The following is an 8,459-nucleotide window of genomic DNA, read 5'->3' as shown; positions in this document are numbered from 1 at the left end:
CTATGGATTTTAATCAATGTATTAATAATTGTGCATTGTCTGAGATTCCTTTTTCAGGCAGCAAATTCACTTGGTGGAATGGCAGAATAGAAATGGAGTGTATTTTTAAAAGGTTGGATAGGGTGTTATGCAATCAAGAATTTAGGGACATTATCCCTACATGTAGGATCCATCATTTGATAAGACAAGGGTCGGACCATGCGCCACTACATTTAGTATGCAGTTCGGAGGAGGAAAGGATTATTAGACCTTTTAAATTTCTTGATTTCTGGACAAAACATCCAAATTTTAAGAAGGTAGTGGAAGAAAACTGTACAGGAGATTTTATGGGGTCCCCATTTGTGATATTTCAAGTCAAATTGAAGAAAGTTAAACAGGTGTTGGCACAATGGAGCAAAGAGAATTTTGGGGATATTTTTCAACAAATCTTATCATTGGAGGAAGAGATTAAGGTTGAGGAGATACAGTTAGAAATTAACCCATCCCCAGAAATAAAGAGGAACTAAGTAAAGGTGAAGCAGCAATGAAGAACTATAGATAGAGGAAGAATTCTGGAAACAAAAGGCTGGAATGAGCTGGTTCAAAAGTGGGGACAGAAGCACGAAATTTTTTCACAATTATGTGAAAGGGAGGAGGAAAAAACTGACAATAACAGAAATAACCACGGCCCAAGGAGATTGTGTAAATACAAGTGAAAATATTGGAGCCGAGGCAGTATGCTTTTTTGAAGAACAGTTCAAAGAATCAAATACGAATGAGGATGAGAGGATGCTTGATGTAATTCCTCAATTAGTAACGCGGGAACAGAATGAAGAGTTGGGGATGATGCCCGAGAAAGAGGAGGTTAGAGAAGTAGTCTTTGGGTTAAATGGGGATAGCACAAGTGCACAAGACGGCTTTTCAGGGATATTTTTTCAAAATTGCTGGGATATTATTGGGGAGGACATAACAAATATGGTGAAGGCTTTCTTTTGTGGACAACAATTGCCAAGATTTATAACTCATACAAATGTGGTCTTGTTACCGAAAAAAGAGAATGCACGAAGTTTTTCGGATTTGCGACCGGTGAGCTTAAGCACATTTGCTAACAAGATTATCTCAAGGCTATACATCAAAGAATAACAAATTTGTTACCTGGGATCATCTCTAGGAATCAGTCTGGGTTCGTGAAAGGGAGGAGCATAACGGAAAATGTATTATTAGCCCAGGAGATAATCAAGGACATTAATATGCGAAAGAAGCATCAGAATGTGGTGGTGAAGTTGGACATGGCCAAGGCATATGATAGGGTATCATGGGTGTTTCTAACCAAGGTACTAAGACGATTTGGCTTCTCCGAATTGATAATCGATATGGTGTGGAGATTGGTATCGAATAATTGGTATTCAATATTGGTGAATGGACAATCATATGGTTTCTTTAAATCATCAAGGGGACTGAAGCAAGGGGACCCGTTTTCACCAACTTTGTTCATCATTGCGGAGGAGGTGCTAGCAAGGGGCCTAAACATATTACATGAAGATAAGGATTTCAAGGGTTTTGGAATGCCTAAGTGGAGCCCTCCTATAAATCATTTATCGTACGCGGATGATACGATTTTGTTTTGCTCAGGAGATAAGGTATCGATTAAGAAGATGATGGGGGTGTTGAGAGATTATGAAAGGATTTCGGGTCAGATGATAAATCTCAATAAGAGTTTCTTTTACCTCCATCACAGTACACCACTGATAGTAGCAATACGGCTAAGAAAAATCATAGGGATTAGACAAGGCAATTTTCCTTTCACATATTTAGGTTGTCCAGTTTTCTATGGAACGAAAAGGAATGGATATTACAATGAACTGATGACAAAAATTCAGAAAAGAATATGGGCCTGGCAGAATAAATGGTTGTCTTATGGAGGGAAATTCATTTTGATTACAAGTATGTTGCAATCAATGCCCATGTATCTTTTATCAGCCATGAAGCCCACTAAGACCGTGATGAAGAGGCTGCAACAGATCGTTGCAGGATTTTTTTGGGGAAAAACAGGAGGGGAGAAAGGAAAACATTGGGTTGCTTGGGAAGATATGTGTTATCCGAAACTGGAAGGGAGAATAGGTATAAGATCATTGCAGGACATATCAAAGGCGCTATTTAGCAAGCTATGGTGGAATTTTAGGACTTCTACTACCCTCTAGAGCATATTTATGTGGAATAAATATTGTAAAAAGCAACACCCGGTGATAGTGATGAATAAAGGCGCATCTCATGCTTGGAAAGAAATGGTGGAAATAAGGGAAGAGATTGAACATAACATATGGTGGCAAGTCAAGTCGGGAGAAGTAAGCTTCTGGTTTGATAACTGGACAAAACAAGGAGCTTTAATATATATGGAGGATCAGATTAGTGGAGAGGAGGAGATAGAAGTGAAATAATTCATTAGAAATGGGGAATGGGATCATCAAAGGTTAACACAAGCACTGCCGACAGATATGGTAGAGTATATTGTGGAGAGCATAAGCCCGGTGGTAACAGGGGAAGGGACGGACAAACCATGGTGGATGGGGAATACTAGTGGGGAATTTACAGTAAAGTCGGCATTCGAAATTCTGCAAAGTAAGAAGGAGAAGGAGGATTGGAGAGCTAATATGTGAAGTAAAGGCATTCCCTTCAAGATGAATTTCCTATTATAGAGGGTATGGATGGGCAGAATAGCCACGGAGGATAATCTTAAGAGGATGAGGGTCAACATGGCATCAAGGTGCTATTGTTGTGAAACCTTTCAGGAGGAAACAATGAAGCACTTATTTCTAACAACCCCCATAGCTAATAAGCTATGGAGGGAGTTTGCTTATTGTGCAGGTATACAGATGCAAGAAGGATTGAAACCAATGATAACAGCATGTGGGAAGGTGGTGGTCCTATCAAACTGAAATTCATTTACCAGGCAGTTCCAGCCATTATAGTGTGGGAACTGTGGAAGAGGAGAAATGCACGAAGGAATGGATTGGGTATAAACTTTTACAAGCTGAAACATCAGTGCATTCACACGATGGTGCAGCTAATCAAAGTGAAATATCCATGGATTAGGGTACCTACAGATTGGAAGGACATCATAAAAGTGATGAAGGAATACCGCCCTAAGCTACACTATCAGGCTGTGACATGGAGGAAACCAAACATAGGGACAATCAAGTGTAACTCTGATGGAACCAGCAAAGGAAACCCCGGGGAAAGTGCGTATGGGTTCTGTCTAAGGGATGATCAAGGAGATGTACGCTAAGGCAGAGGGAATTGGAGTTAAAACAAACACGGAAGCAGAAATAATAGCAATTCTAAAAGCACTCAGGTATTGCAAGAGAAATAACTTCAGCAGGTACATTTTGGAGACTGATTCTCTAAGCATCGCAAAAATGGTAAATAGGGAATGGAAAATTCCATGGCAACAAGCAGAGGAAATACAGGAAATACAGGAGCTGGTAATAACAACAAAAGCACACATAAATCATGTTTTCAGAGAAGCTAATCAACTTGCAGATCAGTTAGCTAAAGAAGCATGCGAACCAGGAAAGAAAATTCAGGCACAAACATTTCAACAACTATCGATTGTGTGCAAAGGAATTGTTAACACAAACAAAACAGAGATGCCGAACTTAAGGATTAGAACAAGAAAGATTCCAATACAAGCAAGATAAAATAAAGAGATAAGAGAATAACAAGCTTACAAAAAGCTCCACCAGAAAAAAGAAATGCCTATCAACAAATCGGGATAGGAAATCTGATAGGAAAAGGAGTGTTAGCAATCTCTATATCCACCACAGCAAGAGCTGTCCACTGGAGTTTACCACTGCAGGGAAGGGGGGAATCAATACCAAGTGCTTAATTCAAGAAGGCAACAAGCAAAAATACTTACTCTGAGGAGTATTCAAAGCTCCTGGAAAGTACATATGGGAAGAACAACGGAAATGAAATTGAAAAACTAAAGGGAATCCTATTTTTAGGTGGCTGTATAGGAAAGCCAGTGCCAATGTTGGACTGGTTCTGCTATCTTCAGACATGTTTTTGTTTTGGGCCTATGTTTGTAAATATTTGCTCTTGAGGAAATAAAGGGACTAAATCCCACGTATTTGATTGTAAAAAAAAAAAAAAAAAAATATATATATATATATATATGAATATAATAGGGAAGGTTATGGAAGTGAAAGGTTACAAGAATAATGGTTCTAAAGGTAGAGGTTATGGTTATCTTCATAATGGAGGAAAATAATGGAGTAACTTCCTGATGTAGTGGACATCCACAATATATTATTTTATAACATCTCAAATATTAAAAAAATCTCACATTGATAATCATTTTTTCTCAAAAAAATAATACGGAGTAATATATATAAGATTTTTTCAATCAAGCACGAAGACTATTTCAAATTTGTTTTTTTTTAATTCTAATTTGGTTCTTAAAGTGCAATCTCAATATGTTTTTTCTTGTGCTCAAATGTCATCATTGCCCTCGTTTCCTTAAGCTCCTATTGAATAAGTTGAAACTTGAAAAATTTTAATTTTTTTAAGTTGTTTGAAACATTTATTTCACTTGATTTATTTTTTAAAAGTTTTGTGAGTAAAAGTCCCAAAGACTCAAAAACTAATTTGATCCGATTTTTGGGAACTTGAAAGTATTTAAAGATCATTTTTTTTTTAAATGTAATCAATTTTCATTACCAAATAAAATTTGAAGATAAAATTTTCAAAATCTATAATCAAATACACTAGCTTATTCTTTTGCTTTGGTAATCTTAAATATAAGTTGGAATCTTTGACATAACAATTATTTCTATATCACCTAATGTTAGGGTTTTTCCCTGATTTTCTTACCTTATTTGAAGTTTATTTTTTCTTTAAGAAAAGTCAAAGTATTACCATAAATGCTTGAACTTTTTCTGAAAGGAAAATATAATTTTCTTCCATATTTGGTTTATTCTTTCCTTAGAGGAAATGTTTGGAGATCTATAAATTGAAGATCTCTATTCTCATAGCATAACACAATAGTATCCACAATGTAGACATTTAAAGAATTTAGTTTATGGGGAGATTTATTCTCTCAACAGTTATAATATTTTTCTTTTAAATTAGTTTTCATATTAATAATATTATGTTTTAGTATCGCTTTATTTGTCATCTAATTTATCACCGTCTTGATTGCAATTGTAAGATTCCGTATGACGCCTAATCACCTTCATAACCCAACAAGTGGTATCAGAGCATATGGTTCAAAGATCTGATGGTTCAATGATCTAATGCTTGAATGAGGTTGAAGACAGGTTCAAGGGGTTTCAAATCAATTTGCAACTAGATGATAAAAAAATAATTGTCCAACTACTTGTGGAGAAAAGATTAAAACCATATTTTCAACATTCCTGTTGTTGCATCTTTGAAAATAAAAATAAAATATTTTTAAACCATTTTTAACCCATATATTTTAAACTTTATTTTTAACCATGGCAAGTAGCAGTGATGAAGACTATGTGAAGAATGAAGATATCATGCATGTGAAGAAGACGGATCAAGTTTTGTCAAGAAAATCCAGCCAAAAGGGGAGATTTGTTAGGTCTTTTGCCCTGATTTTCTTACCTTATTTGACGTTTATTTTTTTTCCTTAAAGAAAAGTCAAAGTATTACCATAAATGCTTGAACTTTTTTTGAAAGGAAAATATAATTTTCTTTCATATTTGATTTATTCTTTCCTTAGAGGAAATGTTTGGAGATCTATAAATTGAAGATCCCTATTCTCATAGCATAACACAATAGAATCCACAATGTAGTCATTTAAAAGTCTTGTTTATGGGGAGATTTTCTGCTAAACATATTTATGCTTTTTTTTAATATTTGTTTTCAATATGTAGGTCGTTTGACCAAACCATATTAATAACATGTCTTTAGTATGTTTTTATTTGTCGTCTAATTTATCAATCATATCATGATTTGCCAATTATAAGCTTCCGCATGAAGCCCTAATCACCCTTCATAACCCAACACCTAATACGTGATAAGTGCGACATCTTATCAAGCGCTCGTAATAATAATTTCGATACAATTAAATGTAATTTGAGACCTACAATAAATCAAATTTAAAGAATGAGATTTCACAAATATACAAATACATCTATTAACTTAAGAAGTAAAGTGGCACACAACAATAATTAAGCAAACAAACAGCTAATAAATACTATAAATAAATAAAAGGAGGATAATTTCTTTTACGTATCCATTTTTTTTATCTTGATAGCAGAATTGGTGTAAATTGAATTTTACGAAGATCAGGTTAAAGGTTATGTAATTATGTTCAGATGAATTTGATATTTCTTCATGCATTCGTTACAAGTGAGACATTAATGAAGAGTCATAAATATGAAAAAAAACTTAATTTTGACAACCCAATATTACTCTTTTTTAACATTTAAATAACTGTTATATGACCAAGTTGGTTTAAAATTACCGCTAAAAACTGCTTATTTTTTTAATTACTTTTAAAAAAAAAATAGAAAAGTACTTTTAATTTGAAAAAAAAACAATTTGGTCTTTAAAAGCTTTTTAGGATCAGAAAAACGTGGTAGCTAAAAATCTTCATGCATTGAAATAGTGACTAAGCACCCTATTTAGGGATCGAAAAATTATTGGTAGCAAAATCTCTTAAGAACTAGTTCAAAAATTTCATCGTTATTGACTTTTAGCGGTGATCAACTCTCTCTGAAAACTATTAATTTTTAAGAATCAAAATCAATTTTTTTGGGAATCAGAATTTCCATTATTAAAATGATTGTTTTTCTTGTTGTGAATAAGTGGATTTCTCTTTTAGTGGGGTTAGTGATGCCTTAGCTTGTGTACAATTTAACACTTGTTTTTGTTTGTGTTGGCTTTGCTAGAGCTAGCATGTCTAGCAGTATTTTGTACAACTCATATTCTCGATGATCTATACATCAATAAATTATTACTTACATATATGTGTTTGCAAACAAAACGTAAAGTCAAATATGAACACTCAAGTTTCAAAAGAAGGAATAAATTTTGTAAAGCTAATGTGTATTTGTTTTTGTTTTTTTTTTTGGTTTTTCATACGGCATGTGGTATCCGCATTGGGGTTCGACTAAATTCAAATTTGCGCTGAGAAGTTTCATATTGAAGGGTAAAACATTTTCTAACAAAGTCGACTCCATACCCAAGATGAATTGTGTATTTGTTGCAACACTTCTTTTACCTCTTTTTGTAAATAAAACCGGGTATACATTTTTTTCATTGAATGTTTCTTTTTGTTGAAGAATAATGCTATTATTTGAGCAGAACAAGCAATATATAATAATAATTTAAAATAAAATTAGTTCTAAATTTTGGATTTGAAAATATAGTTAAGTTGTTCATATTCTTTTTTATTTTTTACTCCCTCTGTCCCTAATTACTTCTCCACTTTTGAATTGGCACACCTATTAAGGAAATAATGATTGACATAGTGAGTTTACCATTTTACTCGTATTAATTATGAAGTGGATGAATTAAAAACGTAAGAGTTTCAAAAAATTCTACCTTTTTCAAAGTACTCCATATATCCCTAATTACTTGTCCACTTTTGAATTGACACACCTATTAAGAAAACAATAATTGACATAGTGAGTTTATCATTTTACCCCTATTAATTATGAAGTGGATGAATTAAAAACTCAAGATATTCAAGAAGTTTTACATTTTTTCAAAGTAATTAATTGAGGGTATAATAGGTAAAAAAAATTATTCTTTCTTGATTTGTCAAAATGAACAGATAATTAGGGACAACTTAAAAAGGAAATGTGAACAAGTACTTAGAGACATAGGGAGTAATTAACTGAGGATATAATAGATAAAAAAAAATTGTCCTTTCTTGATTTGTCAAAATGGACAAGTAATTAGAAATAACTAAAAAAGAAAAAGTGGACAAGTATTAGGGACAGAGGGGAGTATCAGAATTTCTAAATTTATTCGTAGAGGCCTTTAATGTATTAATGATGAGTAAATTTATTGCATGAATTGTGTGATTGCCAATTTTCATATGCATTTAATAAAGGGAACACTTCAAAGAAAATCTTAAATTGAGGAGGTTTAAATTTAAGGGTAATGCTAAATGGCCAGAAATATTTGGCCAGAATTTGGCCAGAAATGTAAAAAGACTAGAATATCCTTGTTTTAATTTTTGCATTTACTTCCTCAAAACTTTTCCCTCCAAACAAAACTAACTTTTTTATATTTCCCAACTCCTTGAACTACTAAAACACAAACTATTTGGCTGCCAAGGAAAGTGAAAAAATGTTTTTGTGTGCGTATAGTTTATCAGATTTATTTTTAAAAATAAATATTGTTTAGTTAATAAAAAAATTGTACGCTTTAGTTAAAAAAATATTTTTGTAATTTTGTTTTTATAAATTAATATGTTTTTCATTATATACCAAATTATGTTC

This window comes from Solanum tuberosum, unplaced genomic scaffold (genome assembly GCF_000226075.1).
Source record: "Solanum tuberosum cultivar DM 1-3 516 R44 unplaced genomic scaffold, SolTub_3.0 scf00465, whole genome shotgun sequence".
Taxonomy (NCBI): Eukaryota; Viridiplantae; Streptophyta; class Magnoliopsida; order Solanales; family Solanaceae; genus Solanum; species Solanum tuberosum.
The sequence above is the reverse complement of the archived record's forward strand: the minus strand, read 5'-3'. Positions refer to the sequence as shown.